The following is a 23,736-nucleotide window of genomic DNA, read 5'->3' as shown; positions in this document are numbered from 1 at the left end:
TCTCTCTCTCTGTCTGTCTCTGTCTCTCTCCTGTCTTCCCTTTCTTTGTGTCCTCAACACTAAGCACAATACCTGGAACGCTATTTTGATTGATTGATTGACTGACTGACTGAGTAATAAATGCATCAGGTGACTGAAGCAAAGTGAGTAGGCCCACTTCCTGATCCTGAGGCAGCAAAGATATAAAAGAAAATCACTCACCCTAACTCACAAAGGAATCTGGGCTGGAGATACTCTATGTAGACGAAAGAGGAAGTCTCACAGCCAGGGCCAGAGCAGCCCTTTTAATCACATCCTAAACAGAGCTATGTGGTAAGTGAAAAAGACAGACCAAAGAATTTGATTAATAGCTCCCAGGCACTTGACTTGGGTGGTCTCTGAAAGAGCTAGTTCTAAAAGAGTATTAAAAATAGCGCACCCTCTCCTCACTCCACCCCACCCCCAGGCATTCAGACTGGGAGGTCTGAATCTAATGCAATTCTTACCTGAGACAGGAACAGGGAAAAGAAAGAAACAAGGGAAAGCTTCTTTGGAAAGCAGAAAAGAAACCTGAGGTAAGAAGTATGAGCCACCATGGTGGCTTCATGATGGAAAGAGGGCAGCAAAAGGCCTTTGGTGTCCAACTTAATCCCATTCCCCTCAACAAGCATTTATTCAACATGAATTATGCCTAAATCCATACAAAAAGAAAACAATTCCTGTCCATAGGGAGCTCATATTCTGCTGGAGGGCTATGCCATCTCAACAAATAAACAAACACAAAATATATTTAAAGCAATTTCTAAAAGGAGAAAAATGCTAATAACTGGAACATCACTAAAGCCCCAGCCTAGGCCCAAGTTGGGACAGCTAGGTGGTGCAATGGATGAGTGTCTGGCCTGGAGTCAGGCAGACTCATCTTCGTAAGTTCACATCTGACCTCAGACACTTACTAACTGTGTGACCCTGAAAAATCAATTAATCCGGTTGGCCTCAGTATTCTCATTTATATCATGAGCTGGAGAAGGAAATGATAAAGCATTCCAAATGGGGTCACGAAGCATCAGAAACAACTGTCACAACTGAACTGAAAAAAAGTAAGGGAATGCAAGTCAGTGTGATGTACTACAGGGACAATGTGTGTCTTAAGACCACTTTGGTAGGAGTGAATGTCTAGTAGTCTTAAACAACCTATTTATCTTCTGTTTCAGTTTCCTCAACTATAAAATAGGATGATAATAACGCATACCTCACAATAGTTGTATGGGTCAGATAAGTTTTATAAAAAGCACTTAATACAGTTTTAGTTGTACATAATAAGGAGTATACGTCTTTTTTTTTCCCATTCCCTGACCTTTCTCTTTACCTACTAGATTGAGACGTTTATATATTATTTTAAAGGTAATAGATAATTGCCGTTCTTGTTTTTTAATGGCAGAAAGGGGCTTTCAGGACAGAAGGAAAGATCCAAAGACAGCTTTGACAAACAACAGAAAAAAATAAAGCATTTGACAAGTAGGGGGAGTTGGTGATAGTGGACTTCAGTCAGCTGATAGCTGGGAGGTTGAGTTGGCTTGGGATTGACAGTGGGGAAAGTGGAATTGAATGAAATGACAGCGGAACAGGCAAGGATATCCCCTGAAAGTTGTTCTGGCAGCAACTCAGGGGAGTCCTCTCTCCAGTGTCTTAGGAGTTTCATTTCCTTCTTTCTCCTACCCCAATCTTACAGATCTGTCTTTTTTTCCTCATTGACATAAACTTTTTCAGAGTGATTACTTTCCTTTGGGACCTACTGAAGTATATAAGTGTTTGAGGAAGACTAGCACCTCTGTTGTAAGGACTTGCTGGGCCCTTGTCAAGACTGCTCCTCTACATCTGGTGTTTACCTGGCACACAACTCTTATCTGTGGTTCCAAGAAACCATAACATGTACAGTGGCCACATCCCGGTAAAGCATCTCAGTAGATAGGCTAAAGCAAGCTGAGGGTAACTGACAGGCCTCAAACCCATTGGTGAGGTCATGGAATGTCTACCCCCAGCATGTGAAGTCTCCCCCCAAAGGGATGGGCAGATGAGAACAATTTGTTCCAATGACTGTGAAGGAAGCTGAAGCAGGCATTTAGAGAGCAGAGTTTATTCATCAAAAATGCCAAGGTCATCCAGTCCATCCTGGACCATCATCAATCATCTTGATTTTTGTCTTGTCACTGGACTTTGACTCTGGAAGAGAGAGTGAGGCTCATGACTTTGTGTAATTCTGACTCATTTAAATCCAATATACGCGCAAGTTAAGACAACACTCTGTGATATCATTGGTCCTTTTTAAAAATGAAGGGCAAACAATATGAAAAATAACTATTTTACCATTAGTTTATGAAGGATTAATAATGTTAAATAATAATAGTAATAATATTTATTTTGCTCTTTAGATTTTTAAAAGCACTTTACAAATATTATCTCATCTTTCCTCATAACTACTCTGGAAAGTAGGTGCTATTATTATCCTCATTTTATAGTTGAGAAGACTAAGGATGAAAGATATTAACTGACTTGCCCAGAATCATAGCTAGTAAAAGTCTGAAGTTGGATTTGAGCTTACATGTTCCTGACTCTAGGTCTAGCACTCTGTTTAGTGTGGCACCTAGCTAGTTTTATTGCATAGGTTTTTCTGTTAATTACTTTTGCTACTGATTTTTGTGATCTGTGAATAAAGGCTTCACAAAGTCATGGCTTAAATTAAGAAAAGATATTTCTTTCCTTCACAATGAAACTAGCATAGTATGAGAAAACAGTACAGATTGGGGAAACTCTGCTATGCATCTATAATCTCAACCCCTTTTTATGAGATCCTATCAAAACACATGAAGCAAGTTGGAGCAAAAAGAAAACTAAACCTGAAGTCAGAAGACCTGGTTTTGAGATAGTTTGTTGTTTTTGTAAACACTTTCCAAAGTATAAAACACTATATAAATGTGTTGCATTACTAAAAAAAACATGACTGTTACTAATAATAATTCAACACACATTTATCAAACATCTATTATGCATAAGATACTGTGCTGAACACTGAGAATACATTGACTACTGTCAAGTACCTTATAATCTATTGAGATCAGAGAAATTAGTGTGATCAAATTATAGTGTGATGAGTCTGATTTGGAAAGAGACAGATTAACATGAAAGTGAAGTCAAAGAAAACTCCAAAGAATACTTCAAGGAGAAGTTCCCCAGATAAAAATAAAGAAATGCAACCCAATACAAGGATAGAAACTTTTCTAAGAATGAGTTTTGATGTGAGCAAATGCATGGAGATAGTAGAAGTCTTAAATACCAAAATGAGAAGCTTGTATTTTATTTTTTAGCTTCTATTCTATCTCATAGGGAACCATTGAAAATTTTTGAGTAGAAGTGATATGAACAGAACTTTACAACAGGAAAATTATTCAGGAAGTCATGTGATAAAATATATTGGAAAGCAAAGGAAATAGAGACAAGAACAACACTTGGGAATTTAGTACAATATTCTAGATAAGAAGAGATGAAGGACAAAACTAAGGTGGTGGCACTTTGGTAATAGAAAGAAAATAGACAATGAAAGAGATATTGCATGTTTCAAATTGGCCTTCTCAACATCAGGGTGAATGGTGCGAAGGTGAGATAGAGAGGAGTCGTAGATGAGTGCAGCTGGGAACCATCTGAGTGACTCACAGGAGGGCAAGAAATAGAAAAATGATGGTGCCATTGAGGAATTTGGAAAAAAACCTAAGTATTTGGAAGAGAATACATTCCGTTTGGGGCATATTGGATTCAAGGTGACACGTAAGACAGCTGGAAATAGAGAACTAGAACTCTAGAGCAAAGTTGGGGGTGGAAAGAATCTCAAATGTCCCTTCTTTCTTTAGGATTTAATATCTGAGGAAATATTGACTAGACTACCAAGAAAGGCCCAAATTATGGGATCACTAAGTTGTAGTGAATGAATTGAGTCTGTGTCAGTGACGTCAGTCATTGGAGACCATGCTAGATATAGCAGAGAAATGAAAAGGAATTCCCCTGCTTTTATCCAGGGCAAAGATGGGAAAGTTATTTGACAGTAACATTATTTGCCTTTTCTATTTGGAAGATGACACAAAGCTAGTAAGGGTAAATAACATATTAGAAGAAAATTAGGATCTAAAAAAAATGGACAAGTTAGAGAACTGAGTTAATTTAATAAGATCTAAGAAATCTAATGAGGAAAATATTAAATTCTTACATTTGTTTAAAAAAATTGCTCCAGAAGTACAAAATGGGAGAAACACATTTAGCCAACAGTTTGTCTGAGAAAAAGATCTGTTGTCTTAGTGAACTAGAAGTTTAATATCAATTAGCAAATGGTATGGTAACAATAACCTCAAAATGAAAATTAGACATTAGAGTCCTCTGAGAGTCACAGTCACAGTAAATTCTGTCCAGATCAGACAACATTCATGGTACAGTGTTCAGTTCTGTCAGCTTACAAAGGAGATCAGGAATAGTGAAGATGTCATTTCTTGGGATTTCCATATAACAATCAGTAGAAATATCATTAATTAGCGATCAAAAGTGATATTTATACCAGGCAGGTGTTGTCAATTAGAGATGTGGCATAGTACTCTGACCCAGAAATAGGCTAGATATGGAACCAAGGAAGCAAACATAAAGCGTTGGAATATGGTAACTTGGTATTTGCCATTATTTTACTTAAGTGTATATGGAATTCCTCAGAGAGTAAAACAAAAACCTAGCCAAGTATTCAGTTCTGAAATTGGATTTTGGAAACACATTCATAGATAAAGAAGCACAATAGTTAAAATAAACAGGACTTTGAGTAATAATACACAATCAAGAAATACAACATTCTACCACTCCATTGTTCTATAGATAAAACAAGGGACATCATCTTTTTAAAGCAACATTGATTAAAATATCTCACTGCTCTTTCACTTAAAGAGATTTCCTTGTGTATTTTCATTCAAGAAACAACACACACATGCATATATATGTATATAAATGTGTGTATGTATATATGTGTGTATATATATGTAAAATACTGCATTTGATAATTCAATAAACATTTCTTAAGCTCTTACTATGTGCTAAGCTCTAGGCTAGGCTAAAGATACAACTAAGAAAAAGAATGCCCTTGACCTCAAGGAGCTCACAATCTAATTAGAGAAGACAACACACAAAGGGAAACTGGAAAGGTAGGGAAGGCGACCAGCAGGGACTACCCTAGTGCAGGAGCATCATGTTCCTTAGAGTTCAAACCAAGCAGAACTATAGAAGGAAAGTAGAGAGTTAGCTGGAGATTCCAGATGCAACACTCTATATAGGAAAGCTTTATAGGATATTTGTGTTCTGCCCTCCAGCCCTACATAGAAGGTTATAAGTGATACCAAACTGGATCCTTTTAAAAGTATTATTCAGTAAATATCAATACATTCTCTGGCTTCAGAGTTGAAAGGGACCAAGCCACACCTGACAAATAATGTCCATTGACATATATCCACTATGTGGCCATCCAATGAGAGGACTCCCAGTACCTCTTCCAACCAATCTAGATTGCTGTTACATTTTTAGATGGATCTAAATGCTAAGTGCTAAAGATAGACATGAAAAAAATACGAAATATTCTCTACTTGCAAGGAACATTATATGGGAGGAATAGAACATATACTCAGATAAGTCATCAAATAGAACACAAAGTATTTTAAGAAAGGAAAAACACTAATACGTGAACAAGTCTTGCCAGAAGTTCTAATAATTCAGTAATGCTAAACTGGACCCTCTCAAAAGCATGATCTGATAAATGATTTATTGTCTGGCTGTCTGATCACAACATTCTAGGAAAGGTACAGGTACAAATCCAATAAATTTACCAGTACAACAGATATGGCTGAGTTTCACTATGTTCTTCCCATTTATTTTAGGTGTTTAAGTTAGCATTTTTCATACCTAATTCACTGTTATTTTTGTTTGTTGGTTTTACAAAGCACTTAAATATATCATCAAAGGCACTAAAGAAGGAATAGACCTCTATTATAGAAAGGAAGGTGGACCATAGGCTAATCAAATCAGTCCTGCATTAGGGATCAGAAAGTTTGGGTTCTATCCATTCTCTGTCAGAAATATACTGACTGTATGACCTTAGGCAAGTCTCTGCCTTCATATGTTGCTTCTTGTAGAATTCTCTCTCAAGAGAAAATTAGAATACTTAACCTACCTATTTCCCCAGGATCTTGTGAAGTCAAAATAACAGGCATATAAGAATTATAGAAAGTTAAATGACCTTACCCAAGTGAAAGGAATTGTTAGGAAAGCATATAAACTCTATACTTAAAAATCTTATCCCACTATGACCAAAAAATGTAACAACATTGCAATAATGTTCCAATTCAAACAAAAACATACTTAATATCCAGACATTCATATAACTTTAGCCAATACACGAAGTCTTTGAAGCTAAGAAAATAATATATTTTGAATAACTTATTTTAGTAAAGGTGAATATAATTATAAAAATACAGAATTATCACATTTATATACATTAAGTCTTCATCTATCAGTTATCCCTGGGAAGTGAACAATTCTATATAGCACAGTTTTCCAGAGAACTGTCAGTTATTCCCCTAAGCATGAACACTTTATAAAATTCTAACCTCTCCTAATGAAAACCTTTCTAAAAATACATTATATGCTACCCTGCCTTCTCTAATAGAATATACTAAAAACAGTTTACCTTCTTATTGATTACTCATTTGATTATGATTTTGAACAACACTGAATATACTGTGTTTTAATACTGGAGCTTATTAAGACACAGACTTGCCTAGCTCAAACAATGAGTTAACTACTGAGGAAGCTTTGACTAGAAACCAAGAGAAAACTAGACAGAATCAAGGATGATGGCCTACCCCTACACTAAAAGACTTCAAGCCTCCATGACACGCAAGAACATGGAGGCTTGAATTATATATATGTATATATATACATATATATCACATATATTTATGTGTGTGTACACATATGTGTATATATGTATACGTGTGTATGTATATGCATATATATTTTTTCACTTTTTTCTCCTGCTTTCAACTATTCTTTCTTGCTTATAGTATGCTTGCCAGTAGCAATCAGTCGGTCAGAAAACATTTATTAAGGACCTATTATGTGTCAGGCATGGTACTATCATTCCATGTACCAGGGGTTCTTAACCTTTTTTGTTTTGTGGATTTGTTTGGAAGTCTGGACTTTGGATCCCTTCTTAGAATATTGTTTATGACTCACATTCATAACTGAGAAACATATAAAATTTTAGTTAGAGGTTAAAAAAAGGTTTAGAGAAGACTCTCCTATAGGAACATGAAAGAACCATATAGGGTCTCTTTGCTATTCAAAGAACTTTTCTGTTTAATACATGATTTCCTGTAATTTCCTAAACAGTCAAGGTTGCCAGAGAGATGAAATGTTACTCCTTAGTCAATTTAAAATTTGCTGTGCTCTAAAACATGTTTAGATGAACAAAACACCAAGAAAAAAGCCTAGAAGGCCCTCACGGTCTGATTCAAGTACAGACTTCTGCATTGTCTGTTACTAACTTATACACTAGCTCTATGAACTCCTATAACACAGCATCCTGGGCCAGCTCCAGTTGTTCTGATCCATATCTGACCACTGGACCCAGTTGGCTCCAGAGGAGAAAGTGATTTTGGTGACTTTGCACAGCCCTCCTTCACTTAAATCCAATTCACTTGCATATCATGGCATCACTTCCCTGATGTCATGGTCCCCTTTAAGAATGAAGGACAAACAGCAAGCAACTTATAACACAAAGCTATACAATTCTCCTTCAATATCTTATTTCCCCAACAAGAATATCTGCTCCTTGAGGGTAGGACTGATACATTCCTTTGGAGTATATCATATATACCCAGAGTACACACACACCCACGTGCCCATGTGCGCACACACACACACACACACAATTGACACAGGGAAAATTCTTGATGATTGACTAATTGATTTGATTGGTAAAATCTCAAATTACTTAATTCAATGGCAATGCATTCCTCCTGCCTGTTAATTCAAAGACCTTTCACAATCAGATTCACTGAGAATTTTTTTTAAGCAATTGAAAAACTTAAATGTTAAAACTTTAAACATCTATTCCTCACTAAAAATGGGGATGGACAAATGCAATTTATCAACTTTGGAACCAACCTTGAATTTTCATGCCAACCCAGAATCGTTTCAGTTCATTGTCCCTAGAGCATAGATTCTTAGTCTTTCATATGCATTTTTATATAAGACACAACTCCCTGCTAAAGACTCCATCCAATTGTACTTTCAACCTTGACAGTCAAGTGAAAGAGCTGAAAGTTGTAACTTTCAGAAATGTTCCTTATAATAAAATCTATAAAGGCACCACAGGGATTGTTGGAATAGACCTCAAAATGTCTCTGAGTTCTAACCTGAAGTGAATGAGAATGTATCTAAGTGATATTTTACACTGATCATTTGCAGGTCACTTTCTGAGTGGTTGATCACATCATGAATTATAAGCCTGAAGTATGAGAGCTGGAAAAGAGAATGTAGAAATTTTGTTCAAATTGATTCAGCCATTAAGGCTAATATAATGTTAATTATTTAGCTGACAGCAGATTTAGGCAAGATATCACAAAACAAAAACAAACTAAACAATCAAATTCCTAAGAAGAGAGCTATCTGAAAGTGTTCTGAACTGCCTTTAAAGGTAGTGGGTTCTTTTTCATTGGAGGACTTTTAGCAAAGACTATGTGACATTTGTCAAATAGGTTGTAGTGTGGATTTTATTTAAGTGTCTAAAGCCAGATTTGAACTCAGGTCTTCCTGACTCTAGGCTCAGTATTCTCTCTCACTGAGCCACCTCACTGCCTCCTTCTCAGATAACTGATGGCTTAAATGGTCACTGAGATCCTTTCCAACTCTAACATACTGTGATTCTGATTTTGTGATTATGAGAGTGAGTTCCTTTCCTGTGCCATTGGTAAAATAATGAATTTAACCTTCAAATGATCAAATTAAGTATGACTGGTAGACAACCTGTGACTTCTCTCTTAGTTGAAAGATAATAACTGAATCTTGTCAATATAGCCAGTTGCTATTGAATAATTACTAAATAATAATGACTAAAAGTAAAATTTTAAATTATAGATATTATAAGGTCTTCATTAGAGGAGGAAATAGCCATTGCATTATTTTCCTTTTTTTTCTTGCACTGTCAAATTTTTCTTTATTACTTATTCAAAAAGCAATATAACATAGTGGGAAGATCACTGGATGGATGCTCTGAAGACCTACACCCAAATCATGTGTGACCTTGTTAAGTGGGTGAACGTGGGCTACTTGTTAACTGTATGACCTTGAAACAGTCAATTCACATCTTAATGAATTATTTTCCTAATCTGTAAAATGAGGTAGTTGAACTGGATGACCTGTGAGTTTCCTTCTAATTCTAAAACACAGTGATCCATTTTCAGTAACTGATGTGTATTAACCATTCTTTTAGACTTTATAGATATGAGAGAACAAGGCAAAGTGCTGGTCCAAGAATTCTGGAAGGTAATTTGGAATTATGCTAAGAAAATGAATAAAATGTTGGTGCCCTTTGTTCCAGAGATTCCATTCCTATGTATGTCAAGAAGGAATCAAATATACCAAAATAATCATAATCTTACTTCTTATAGTAGCAAAGAAAACTGGAAACAAATAAATGTCCATTGAGTGATGAATGGCTAAAAAACTGTGGTACATGAAGGTATTGTAATATTACTATGTTATAAAAATAATGAAGAAACTGATCTAAGTAGAAGTAAACAGAACTAGGAAAACAATATACATAGTGCCAATAATGTAAAATGGAATGTAAATAATTTTCTTCTGTGTGATTGTTGTGACTAAGACTGACCCTGAAAATGAAGTGAAAAAATGTAACAGCCTCTCTTATTTTCAGAGGTGAGACACTATCAATATGGAACATTGTATATATCTATTATAAATAATTGCTTTGGTTAAATTTGTTTAATTATTTCTTTCCTCTTTTTTATTTTTGTTTTTACTGGGGAAGGCATTCTGAGTAGAGAAGAAAGAAGGGGTATATTTGAAAACAAGAGGTAAAAAAAATCAACAAAAAATTAAAGGGGGGGTAAATATAACATTACATGGAGTTGCTTATAACTAGAAAATCCCCCACGACCAATAAACATTGAGATTTTTTTTAACCATCATTAACACTGGAATATTTCACATTCCAGTAATTTGGCCCCTAAAATAATTGAACAATTTCCTTAATTCTCTACCTCATTTTTGAGAGATGGATAGAGTACCTGACCCAAGTAGAATAAAGTATTTTGAGGGCAAAGAAATGTGTGATCCTTTAAAAATAATCACCATATTATTGTTAGGCAATAGTTATTCTTACTCCAAGAATAAGAAAAATCACAGAATTTTAGAACTGAAAAGTTAGAGATCATCAAGGCCAGGCCACTTGGAATCAATGTTTTGCCCAAAGTCACAGCACTAGTTAGTGACAGAACCAGCACAAGAAACCAGACCTTCAGATTCTTAGCTAAATCATTTACCATTATTCAATGACTAATGTTATTGATAATTATTAAGGGAGAGAGTTAAATATTAGCTAGTAATTTGATGAATTAAAGCCTAAACCATTAAAGGATGGCATAAACTAGGAATTTTCATACTCTCTTGCCAAGATGTCATTAACAAGCTCCCTGATTATTTTACAGAATGTTGATGCTTATCAAGTAATGCAGATCATAAGTCCAAGTTAGCTCAATCAGTCATCATTTTTCCTGACTTACTTGGTGACCTCATTAACTGATGTGATAAATCAAAGTTATGTCGAGCGTAAGACATATTAATAGCAACTGCTATGCCTCTGTCTTCAAATGTTCCTATCACACAAAATTTGGAAAGCAGCTTCTAATTTCCTATAATTAGTTAGCTCAAGTTGCCTTAATTTTTCTGAGAGAACCTACATTGTCCATATTGTCTCAAAGGATACATCTATATGTTCAAGGACCAATTACTCTATGTGGTCATCAAACTTTGCTAAAAGTAGGAATCATGAATACACATTTTCCCATAGGGTTAGAATACTCCTTTCTGTTAGTTAAGATATAACTATAAAACTTTATCTAGTAGGTGAGCTTTATTAGTGTCAATTTTGTTTAATTTTTTTTTTAATCTAAATTTTAGCATCCCTTAAAATGGTACTTCATTAATAGAGGTATAGTTTTTGTTTTGTTTGGTTTGGGGGGAGTTTATTTGTTGTTGTTGTTTTTGCTTGTTAGATTCTGCTTTGTTGACTTTATTTCACATTCATATAGCTTTTTCCATATTTCTTAGGATTCCTTACATTTTTCATTCCTTAGGATGCAATGATATTCTAATAATAATAGCCTTTTTATGCTATTTCCTAATCACTAGACATAGTTTTTCCTTCTAACAATTTTGCCTTTAAAAATAGAGTTGTAACAAATATTATCATACACTTGGGTCTCTTCTTGCTGTTGATAACTTCCTAGTAATAGAAATCAAAGGTTATAAAGATTTTGTAATGATTTTTAAACAATTCCAAATTGTTTTCCAAAACGGTTGGACCATTTTATAGCTAAACTCCTGCCAACATCAAATTTCTCCATCTGTTACCAACTTTGCCAGTTTCATATATGTGAGGTTATAGGATCATAGATTTACAGTTGAAAGGGGCCTGAGAAGTGATATAGGCCAGCCAAATAATTTTACAAATAAAGAACCTAATGGCCTATAAAGATTAGGTAATTTGCCCAAGGCAATATTGATATTAAGCAACAGAACCAAGAAGTGAACCTGGGTCCACTGATTTTAAGTCCACCCTTCTTTCTGCTAAACCACATTGACTTCCAGTGATACATCAGAGTTGTTTAATTTGCACTTCTGTAATTATTGGCAATTTTGAGAATGTTTTAAAAATGGTATTGGCACTTTTCATTTCTTCTTTTTATTGTTTTTTATGATCTATCAAGTTTGGGTGATTATATTGTCTACTCCAAGAGACAAGGTAAGTAAGGTTAGATATCTTCCCCTATTTTGTGGGAAAACTATTACTTCAATACATTCCTAGAAAAATCCAATTTGGAGACTATTGTAGCTTCATAGTGTTGGACTTTGGAACTGAAAGGTGTTTGGGCATGCACACCAAACTACACAATTTCTCAAAATAACCTCTTCAGAGAATTTTACTCTGACCTACGCTTCTCCCTAAAACCAGCTGGAATATGAAATGATATAAACTATTTTACTGTAAATTCCTTAAGACCAGGGATATTTTTTTAAATACCATTTATCACTGGCACTCCCAACCTAGAATGGTCATCTTCATATTGTTGTTCAGTCACGTCCAACTCTTTGTGACCCCATTTTGGATTTTCTTGGCAAAGATAATGGAGTAATTTGCTATTTTCTTCTCCAGTTTATTTTACCGAAGAGGAAACTGAGGCAAATAGAGTTAAGTGACTTGCCTAGGATGACACAGCTAGTGTTTGAGGTTGAATTTAACTCAAATCTTTCTGACTCCAAGTCAGGTGCTCCATCCACCTAGCTATCCCATCTCCTTATAGAAAGCAGTTAATAAATAAATACCTGTTGCATATATATGAAATTAAAAAATATTTCAGAATAAGGAGACTTCAGAGTTGGAAGGCATCTCAGTAGCCATCTAGGATCAGGAGATCACAGGTTTAGATCCAAGAGGGACATTCTGTTGTTGTTGTTAATATTTTATTTTTTCCAATTATATATAAAATTTTCTTTCATTTTTTTTTAATTTTGAGTTCCAAATTATCTTCCTCCCTTCCTACTCTCTCCCTTCATTGAGAAGGGTAAGCAATTTGACAAGTTTTTTCTGTGCAGTCATGCAAAATTTATTTCCATATTAGTCATGTTGTGAAAGAAAACACAGACCCTGCCTCCTCCCAAATAAAAGGAAATAAAGGGGAAAAAGTATGCCTTAATTTGCATTCAGCCTCCATCAGTTTTTTTCTCTGGAGGTGGATAGCATTTTTCATCATGAGTTCTTCAGAATTGTCTTAGATTATTGTATTGCTAAGAACAACTAAATCATTCACAATTTATCATCATACAATATTGCTATGACTGTATACAAAGTTCTCCTGGTTCTGTGGACTCCACTTTGCAACAGTTCATGTAAGTCTTTCCAGGTTTTTCTGAAGGGATCCTGCTTGTTATTTCTTATAGCACAGTAGTATTCCATGACAATCATATGCCACAATTTGTTCATCTATTCCCTAACTGATGGACATCCCCTCAATTTCTAATTCTTTGACATCTCAAAAATAGCTGCTACAAATATTTTTTGTACATATAGGTCCTTTTGCTCTTTTTTTTTAACTTCTTTGGGACACAGACCTGGTATTAGTATTGCTGGGCCAAAGGGCATATACACCGTGTGATAGCTTTTTCAGTATAGTTAGAAATTGCTCTCCTGAATTGTTGAATCAGATTACAACTCCACCAAGAAAGTATTAGTGTCCCAATATTCCCAAATCCCTTCAACATTTGTCATTATCCTTTTCTATCCTATTAGTCAATCTGATAGGTGTGAGGTGGTACCTCAGAGTTGTTATAATGCTCATTTGTCTAATCAATAATAATTGAGAGCATTTTTTCATGTGACTATAGACAGTTTTAACTTCTTCAAATAAAAACTGCCTGTTCGTATCTTTTCACCATTTTTCATTTGGGCAGTGACTCATATTATTATAAATTTGACTCATTTTGAGAAATGAAGAATAACTTGCTGTAAACATTTTCCCCCAGTTTCCTGCTTTCCTTCTAATCTTGACTGAAATCATTTGCTTGTATAAAAGCTTATTAATTCAATGTAATAAAAATTATTCATTTTATAACTTGTAATGCTCTCTGTCCCTTTTTTGGTTAAATTCTTCTCTTCTCCATAGATCTGACAGGTGAACTATTTCATGCTCCCCTAATTTGCTTATGGTATCACCATTTATGTCTAAATTATGTACCCATTTTTATTTTCTCTTAGTATATGGTGTTTATAATACACATTAGTTTATACCTAGTTTCTGCCAAACTGCTTCCCAGTTTTCCCAGGTCTTGTAAAATACTGAGTTTTTGTCACCAAAGCTTGGACTTCTGATCAAATACTACATTACTATGGTCATTTATTACTGTGTATTGTATACCTAATCTATTTCACTAATCCACCACTTTATTTCTTAGCTAGTATCAGATTGTTTTGGTGATTACCACTTTGTAATAGTTTGAGATCTGCTACAGTTAAACAAGAATCCTTCAATTTTTTTCCATTGATTCCCTATAATTTTCTTAACCTTTTGTTCTTTGAGATGAATTTTGTTATTTTTTCTAGCTCTATAAAATTATTTTTGGTAGTTTTATTGGTATGGCATTGAATTTAGGTAGACCTGTCATTTTTATTATACTGACTTGGCATACATACGAGTAATTGGTATTTTTCCAGTTGTTTAGAATTGACTTTATTTGTGTGAAGTATTTTATAATTGTATTCATATAGTTCCTGGGTTTGTCTTGGCAGGTAGATTCTATTTTATTTATTATTATTATTTAGAGCTATTTTATTTTGTCTACAGTTATTTTAAGTGGAATTTCTATCTCTTGCTGCTAGACTTTCTTGGTAATATATAGAAATGCTCATGATTTATGTAGATTTATTTTATATGCTGCAACTTTGCTAAAGTTGTTTATTTCAACTAGTTTTGTAATTTATTTTCTCAGATTCTCCAAGTATACCATCATATCATATTCAAAGAGTGATGATTTTGTTTTTAAACTCCTATTCTAATTCCTTAAATTTCTTTTCTCTTACTGCTGTAGCTAATATTTTTAGCACAATATTGGAAAATAGTGGTCATAACAGGAATCCCTGCCACACTCCTGATCTAATTGGAAAGGTTTCTGTTCAGCTCAGGTTTTTTCATCAAGAATGCTTGAAATTCCTCTACTTTATTGAATGACCATATTTTAGTCCTAGCTCCTTTGACCTCTGGGATATCATATTCCAAGCACTTCTATCCCTTAATGTAGAAGCTGCTAGGTCTTGTGTTATCCTGATTGTGTTTCCACAATACTCAAATTGTTTCTTTCTGACTGCTTGCAGTATTTGCTCCTTGACCTGGGAACTCTGGAATTTGACAATAATATTTCTTAGAGTTATCTTTTCGGGATCTTTTTCAAGAGGTGATCTGTGAAATTCTTTCAATTTCTATTTTGCCCTTTCATTCTAGAATACTAGGGCAATTTTGCTTGATAATCTCTTGAAAGAAGGTGTCTAGGCTCTTTTTTTTCATCATGGCTTTCAGGTAGTCCAATAATTTTTAAAATTATCTCTCCTGGATCTATTTTCCAGGTCAGTGGTTTTTCCAATGAGATATTTCACATTGCCCTCCATTTTTTTTCATTTGTTTGGATTTTTTTAATAGTATTTTGATTTCTCATAAAGCCATCAGCTTCAAATTTCTCCAATCTAATTTTGAAGGAGTTTTTCTCTATAGTGATTTTTTGAAATTCCTTTTCCATATGGCAAATTTGGCTTTTTAAGGCATTCTTCTCCTCACTGGGTTTTTGGGTCTCTTTTGCCATTTGAGTTAGTCTATTTTTAAGGTGTTATTTTCTTCAGTGTATTTTTGGGTTTCCTTTAGTAGGCTATTGACTCACTTTTCATGATTTTCTTACATCATTTTCATTCCCCTTCCCAATTTTTCCTCCACTTTTCTTACTTGATTTTCAAAATCCTTCTTGAGCTCTTCCATGGCCTGTAACTAATTCATATTTTTCTTAGGGGCCTTTGATGCAGGAGTTCTGACTTTACTCTTCCTCCCACTCCATGCCTTGATCCTTTTTTCCCCCAAAAAGGATTCTATGGTCTGTTTGTGCTTCCTTTGCTTGCTCACATTGCCAGCCAATTATTTGACTTTTGAGCTTGTTGCCATGGTAGAACTCTGCTACTAGAATGAAGAGAGCTTTGTCCCAAATTGCTGGGGTTTTCACAGCTGCTGTAGCTATTATGAGGGTAGATCTCTATAGCTCCCAGAAGCTCTGGCACACTGGCTACATACCCCAGGACCACCACTCAAGACTGTGATCCAGATCCAAGCAGGTCAAAACAAGAACAATTACCCTCTGAATGGTCAAGTGGTCCCTCTGTGATCTGCAGGCCAGCAGCTCTGGGAGCAGCCACATGGTAGTGGCTGCACAGCCACTGCACCCCTGCCACTTCTTGCCCTAGGGGCAGGAGCCAGAATTCACTCTTCCATCCCCCCTCCCCCTCCCATTCCAACAGAGTTCCACACTGACCTTTTACTTTGTCTTTGGTTTATAGGTTGAGAAGTCTGAAAACTGCCACCGTTTCTGGTGATTTACTCTCCTGAAGTCTGCTACAGCCAGGCCACTTGTCAGGGACCCCTGAGGCTGGAACCATGTGTCTCACTTGGAACTGTGCACAGCTTCCAGCTTGGTGCATTAGACCTTTCCTGTTGGCCTGCCAGGCTGCCTTCAGTGGGAGATTTGTTTTTCTCTACTTCTTTGTGGGTTCTGTAGCTCTAAAGTTTGTTTAGAGTCATTTTTTACATGTATTGGAAGTGATTAGAGTGGGAGCTCATGCCAAGTTTATGGTTCTACTCTGCCATCTGGGCTCTGCCCTCCTTTTCTCCATTTGGTTGTGAAATTTTTATGCCCAACCACTTGGTCTATTTTTTTGTAGGTGTCATATACCACTGAGAAAAAGACATGTTCCTTTCTATTCCCATTCAATTTTCTCTAGAGGGCTATAATATCTAACTTTTCTAAAATTCTACTCACCTCCTTAACTTACTCCTTGTATATTTTTTTAAATTAGATTTATCTAGCTCTGAGAAGGGAAAATTAAAGTTCCCTAATGGCATACTTCTATAGTCAATTTTTTTATATCAACTAAGCATAATAGTTTCTTCTCCAGCCTCTTACTTTTGTTCTTTGTGTGTCTTTGCTTCAAGTGTGTAAACAACTTATTGTAGGATTCTAGTTTTTAATCCATTCTGATTCCATTTTATGGGTGAGTTTATCCTATTCACATTCACAATTTTTATTGCTCCATCTTCTCTTCAGCCTGCTACCCCCCCCCCCACATCTCTCTCTCTCTCTCTCTCTCTCTCTCTCTCTCTCTCTCTCTCTCTGTCTGTCTGTCTCTCTCTGTCTCTGTCTCTCTGTCTCTCTCTGTCTCTCTGTCTCTGTCTCTCTCTCCCTCTCCTTTCACCCTGTCCCTCTTCAAAAGTGTTTTGTTTTTGACCACTGACTCCCCCATTCCCTCTCCCTTCTATCAGGCCCTCTCCTTTCTCTAATTTCCCTTTCCTCCTAATTTAAGGTAAGTTAATTTCTAAGTATATATGTTATTCCCTATGTGAGTCAATTCAGATGAGAGTAAGGTTCAAGTTCTTCTAAGGCAATATGATTTAAAGTAACTTGTGGTCCCTATTCTTAGACAGGTCCATTGTTCTATGATCCATGATCACAAGCACTCTTTTCTGCCCTGGAACTGGAACTAGGGTCCCTGCTCCTGCTAGTGCTCTGCCTTACCTCAGGACTGCACACTTGAACCACATATGAGCAATTCAACAGAGTCCTGAACACAGTACTAGCAAAGGGCCCCCACAATCTCCTTCTGACTAGTTGTATGATCCCCTTACTATCTGTGGGCTAAAAACTCTGGAAGCTGCTGCTTTGTGTGGCCCCCAAGTCTATTTCTGGTTTGCTGAGACACAGAGCCTCCTCTGGACTGTAATCCCTCTCACCCCAATGAGACAGATATTTCCTCCTGACCCTCTAAGTTGTTTTGTTGTTTTTGGCTGGTAAATTTTTTCACACTGTCTTTTTTTGGTTCTGCTACTCCAGAATTTACTTTAAGTTGTTATTTTAATATTCCTTGGAGGGGAATTTGGAAGAGCTCAGGTGAGTCCCTGTCTACTCCACCATCTTGGCTCCATTCCTTGAGGGAAAATTTTAGAAGCCATGTAATCTAACCTCTAATTTTTTAAAGAACTAAGGCCCCCCCCCCATGAGATCATCATCCCCCTACACACACACACACACACACACACAAACTGATTTGCCAGTATCAAACAAGTAGTGGCAGAGATTGGATTTGAACTCAGGTCCTCTGATTCCAAATATCTGTTTTTTTTTTTCACTCTACCAGTGAATAATCCCACACAATCCTGAAAAAGAATCCATTTTATCAGACAAATGATTGTCTAGCTTTTGTTATGTAATATTATTTTGGGGAGGTATTCTTTTCCCATTCTCCCACTATTACTTCCCAGGAATGATCTAGATTCTAACTGAGAATGATGGGATTTGGAGTTTTGAGGATCTTTCTTGACAAGAAATTACCAGAGTTTGAGTGAGTGGGTTTTGGCAAAATTATATATATATATATATTTTAAGGATTGATGATGCTGGGAGAAGGAGAAAAGAAGACCTCCTGCCCCTTATCTGTTGGAGTGGTAATGGTGGTAAAGGAAGTATATACAGCCAATTGCTAAGCACAGCAAAACCTAATGATTATTGACTAGAGATCTCTAGTGAGGGGGTGCACACTATCACATTTAAAATTCATTTTTACCCAATCACAGCCCCAAGCAGCACCAACAACCATAAGATTTGCCAGGCTTACAACTCTTATAAAATTGTCTTAATCCCTAAAATGAGGCTTCCACTATTTTCCAGCAGTCTAACTAGATAATTCTGGCCTGTACTCTGGTACTTGAGTCTATTTCCTGTAATTCAGGTAATAGCTATGTTATCATTGTACTTCTGGACCTCAGCACAGTCTGTTTTGTGGCCTGTTCTCAAGACTCAGTCTTGATTTATTGTATTAGTTCATGGTGCCAAAATAGATCCTGTAAAACACAATAGCTACACCAGACTGTTAACTTTTATATAGCATCTCACCAACTTCTGGAGGAAAAAAAGTCAGACTAGTAACAGACAACTTGATATAGAAATGCCCTGGATGCCTGATGTTTAACCATATATCTATGAAAAATAAACAACCCAGCAAAGTGAGAAAACAGACAGTATCACCTATAGGCTTTGTATCGCAGGAAAAATGTGGCTGTATTACTGGGGCTATTGATTTTATTTTAAAGTTTTTTTGAAAATTTTTTATATCCCTATGGTTTTCCACAGTATATTTCCCCCTCCCACAGAGTCATCCCATATAACAAGGAGCATTTCTTTTAAAATAGGAAAAGAAAAAAGAGAAAAAAAAAGTAAAAAAAAAATCATGTGACATTTACATATGTATGTATGTATGCATATATACACATATATGTTCACATATGTACTTATATATAGGTTAATAATTTATATATCTTGGACAATTCACTTGGACAATAGAGAACTTTAATACAAAGATTTTTTTTTTCCCTCATTGGACCCCCTTCTTATCTTAGGTGTATTAATTTTACTTTTACAAAAGTTTTTCAGTTTCATGTAATTCATTATCTGTTTTGTCTTTTGTAATAGCTTCTACCTCTGGTTTAATTAAGAATATATCCACTACCTGACATGGTGAGATATATGTGATTTGCTTCTCTTCTGAATTTTGTAGTATGATCTTTAATGTTAAGGTGACATATTCATTTATAATGTATTGTTGCATACAGTGTAAGCTATGGGCCTGAGTCTAATTTTTGCCAGACTGCTTTCCTCTTTTCCCAGTAGTTTTTATCCGATAAGGTTCTTTTCCTTAGTAAATTACATTTTCTTTATCAAATGCTATGTTATAGAGTTCCATTTTTTCTTATTCTCCCTTGTCTATTCTGTTCCATTGATCTATTTCTCACATTTTTTAACCAATACCACATGGTTTTGATGACTGCTTCTTTATAATATAGTGTGGAGCCTGGAAGTGTTATTCCCGCTTAAGACCATACCTCTTTTTTCATCATTTTCCTTGACATTCTAGATCTTTTATTTTTCCAAATGAATTTTGTTATAATTTTCTCAAGTTTATAAAGGGTCCTTTTGATTATTGATTAGTAGCATTGTCATTTTTATTATAATGGTATGGCTTGACCATGAGAATTGAATATTCTTCTAGCAATTTAAGTTGTATTTTCTTTAAGTATCACATTGTAATTGAACCTATACAAGTCTTCTTTGTGTTTTGGTAGATTGATCTGCAGATACTTCATGCATATTTTAGTTATTTGGAATGGGATTTCCCTTGCTATCACTCACTGCCTTTTAGATTTTGTCACATAGAAATACTGTTGATTTTTGAGTGTTTATTTTGTAACTCGAAACTTTGCTGAAGCTATTATTTCAATTACTATCTTTGCTGACTACCTAGTATTTTCTAAGTAAATCATTGTATCATCACTACATAGGACTGCTACTATCTTCTGTTTACGTATCTTTAGACCCTTAATTTCTTCCTCTTATCTTGTTGCTATTGCTAGCAATCCCAGAATTACATCAAATAGTAATGTGGAGAATGGTTATCATTTCCTTATTCTTGTATTTTTAAAAATGGTTCTAAGGTCCTTCTATTAAATATGATGTTTCCTTTTGGTTTTAGAAAGATACTTTATTATGATGTTTTAAAAATGTTGCTTTTTTGCTATATAATAATTAGGTGACACAGTGAATAGAATGTTGGGCTAGGTGTCAAGGAGATATGAATTTAAATTTGCTCTACACATTCTCTCACACACACACAAACATACACACACGTGCATGCACACACACACACACACACAGAAAGAGAGATAATAGAAGATGGAAATTTAAGACTATCTCAAAGGACACAAAGTTTTGCTTCAGTTTACATGCCTGGTCCTTCTAGTATTTAATCCATTATTATTGAAATGAACCCAAAAGGATTCCTTGATGTATAAAATACTCACCATAAGGAACCTTTAAATAATTTCCCCCTTCTATCTGCTACAATATTTTAGAATGTGAATTGATTTACCCCACAACTGAATTACAGACATTTTTAGGAAAGTATCTCTTGTATAAAGGGAAACAGAGTTGTGCATTCAACACTTGAGCGTATGTAAGCGGACGTTATATTTCTCGACCTTAGGGATTGCTGTGACTGTCCTATCTATCTGTCCCCCAATCTTCCTTGTTCCTAGGCAATTGTTGCCTGGAGAGCTAGCATTGTGGAGTGGAAAAAGCTCAGATTTTAAAATCAGATGTAACTGTAATCAAATTCTTCTTCTCATAGTATCTATGTCTATAACACAAGATCAGTTACCTCACATCTTGGACTCCTACTTCCTTGGAATAAAATGAATGTGAGAATACTTATATTACATAAATGTGAGTTGTGATTTTAATCATCTCATTATGGTAAATACTTTGTTGGGAGCATGTCATTACTGGGCACATTATGTCACAGTAGATACATCATTGGATCTGGAGTCAGAAAGACCCTAGTTCAAATCTGGCTTCAGACATTTACTAGCTGTGTGATTTTTTTTAAGATTTTTCTATTTGTTTTTTGGAGGTGGGAAGGTAGGGCAATTGGGGTTAAGTGACTTGCCCAAGGTCACATGGCTAGTTTTGTATTGTGTCTGAGGCCAGATTTGAACTCAGGTCCCCCTGACTCCAGGGCCAGTGCTCTATTCACTGTGCCACCTAGCCGCCCCGCTGTGTGATTCTTGGCAAGCCACTCTACTGCTACCTGCCTCAGTGCCTTCATCTGTAAAATGAGGATAATAATAGTACCTCTCTACCATTCCCAGCTTCAGCACAGTACTACCCCAAATGGTCCAGCAGAAAAAAAAAAACTCTCATTCTTCAGATTATTTTAACAGTGCCACCACTCATCAATTACCATTGTGTGGTAAGTTTAAAAAAAAAAAGAAATCCTACATGTAACTCAGACCCAGTGCCAATAGACTTCTCATGCACTTCTCTCCTCTCTTCATTGACTCATTCAGTGAGTTAAACCCTGGGACCTGAAGGACAGGTGGAATTTTTTATCTGTCGGAGAAAACTAATATATGACACAGAAAGAAAGAGATAAAGAAGAATGTGTGTTGTGTTGAACAGATCTAAGTATGAAAATTTTGTGTGACACTGAGGATAGGTCTACAAAACAGCTGGATCAAGAGCAGAAGGCAAGTTGCTTTTGAAATAATGAAATACTCTACATTTTGCACAGTATTTCCATTCAATATTTTTAAGATTAAATGATGGAATCTATTTTTATCCTATTTTTTTCAATGTTTCTTCCCTTCTTGTTTTTATTTTTCTACTTCACAAGGTTGAGCCTTAAAAACAAAAAGAAAGAATTATAAACTTTTGAGTTAGAAGGGGCTTTGAAGATAATCTAGTTTGTTGTTGTTGTTGTTGTTGTTTTTTGCTTTTTGGAGGGTGGGGAGGTAGGGCAATTGGGTTCAGTGACTTGCCCAAGGTCACATAGCTAGTTAAGTGTCAGAGGCCAGATTTGAACTCAGGTCCTCCTGACTCCGGGGCCGGTGTCTCTTCACTGAGCCACCTAGATGCCCCCAATAATATAGTTATTTTACAGTTGAGGAAACTGGGGACCCAGAGAGGCAAGTGACGTGCCAGAGATGACAGGGGATAACAGGCTTGGAGTCAGGAAGACTTGAATTCAAATCCTGCCTCAGACATCAACCCTAATCTTGAATAAGTTACTTAAACTTTCAACTTCAGTTTCCTCAACTATTTTTTTTTTATTGTTCAGTTGTTTTTCAGTCATGTCTGACTCTTCCTCGCCCCATTTGGTGTTTTCTTGGCAAAGATCCTGAACTGATCTTCAACTCATTTTACAGATGAGGAAACTGAGGCAAACAGGGTCAAATGACTGGCCCAGGGTCACACAACTAGTGACTGAGGCCAGATTTCAACTCAGGAAAATGAGTCTTCAGCTAGTGCTTGATCAGTACAGTATCACCTTGCTATTCCCAGGGTCCTTAGGTACTTGCAAATGAAAGGCAGTGGTTAAAGTCAACATAAAACAAACAAAAAAAGCACTTACAGGAGCCACACTGAGGCATTTTATTAATTTGTTATGTAAATAGGATCATCAATAATCCTCTGGGCTATTAGATTCCCTATATTCCTATAGTAATCACAGGGTGATTAAGTGGTTTCCTTAGGTCAAGTATTATCCCATTTTCCACATGAAAAAACTGAGCCTCAGAGAAGCTAAGTGACTTTTTCAAGATCACATATGGGTAAGTCTCAGAGCTGTTACTAAAAACCAAATCCCTTGTTTCCAAGTAATTTTGTTTCCACTTTATTTTGTTTTGCTATTTCTATTTCCAAATGCAAAAGGTCTTATTTCTGGGCTTTAACCCCTAAAATTTTACTGAGAAGAATTTTCTTAAGATTATGGAAAATCTCTTAATTAATGCATTCTTTGTAACAACAAGAAGAATCAAAATTTTACCTAAGTAGGATTATTTCAAGTAGACTGGCATTAAAAAAATTCTTCTTGTTTTTCTTTAAAATTAAAATATTATTTTGATGGGCTTAAGTCAATAATTGGACCACCACAAATCCTATGGTTATTAAAAAGTAATTGATTCATGAGAAACCTTCAGGTAATACAGAAATTAGATTTTAAAAGGAGTGACACAGGTGTTTACCAGG

At 35.6% G+C, this 23,736-nt stretch overlaps 2 long non-coding RNA genes across 2 annotated transcripts in view; one reads left to right on the top strand and one right to left on the bottom strand.

The window, feature by feature from the left end:
- Positions 1 to 587, bottom strand: part of LOC138150915 (uncharacterized) — a 102,390-nt gene extending 101,803 nt beyond the window's left edge. The window contains exon 1 of the long non-coding RNA XR_011165681.1: positions 202 to 587. This is a non-coding gene — a long non-coding RNA (uncharacterized lncRNA). The remainder of the gene's footprint in view (positions 1 to 201) is intronic.
- The window catches only part of LOC138150914 (uncharacterized), a 68,315-nt gene that overhangs the window by 27,791 nt on the left and 16,788 nt on the right, over positions 1 to 23,736 (top strand). The gene's annotated exons all lie outside the window — the stretch shown is intronic.

The sequence above is a fragment of the Petaurus breviceps genome, unplaced genomic scaffold (genome assembly GCF_028583685.1).
Source record: "Petaurus breviceps papuanus isolate PSGF00001 unplaced genomic scaffold, PetGlider_PUasm1.0 90895, whole genome shotgun sequence".
NCBI classification, from domain to species: Eukaryota; Metazoa; Chordata; class Mammalia; order Diprotodontia; family Petauridae; genus Petaurus; species Petaurus breviceps.
The sequence above is the reverse complement of the archived record's forward strand: the minus strand, read 5'-3'. Positions and strand labels throughout refer to the sequence as shown.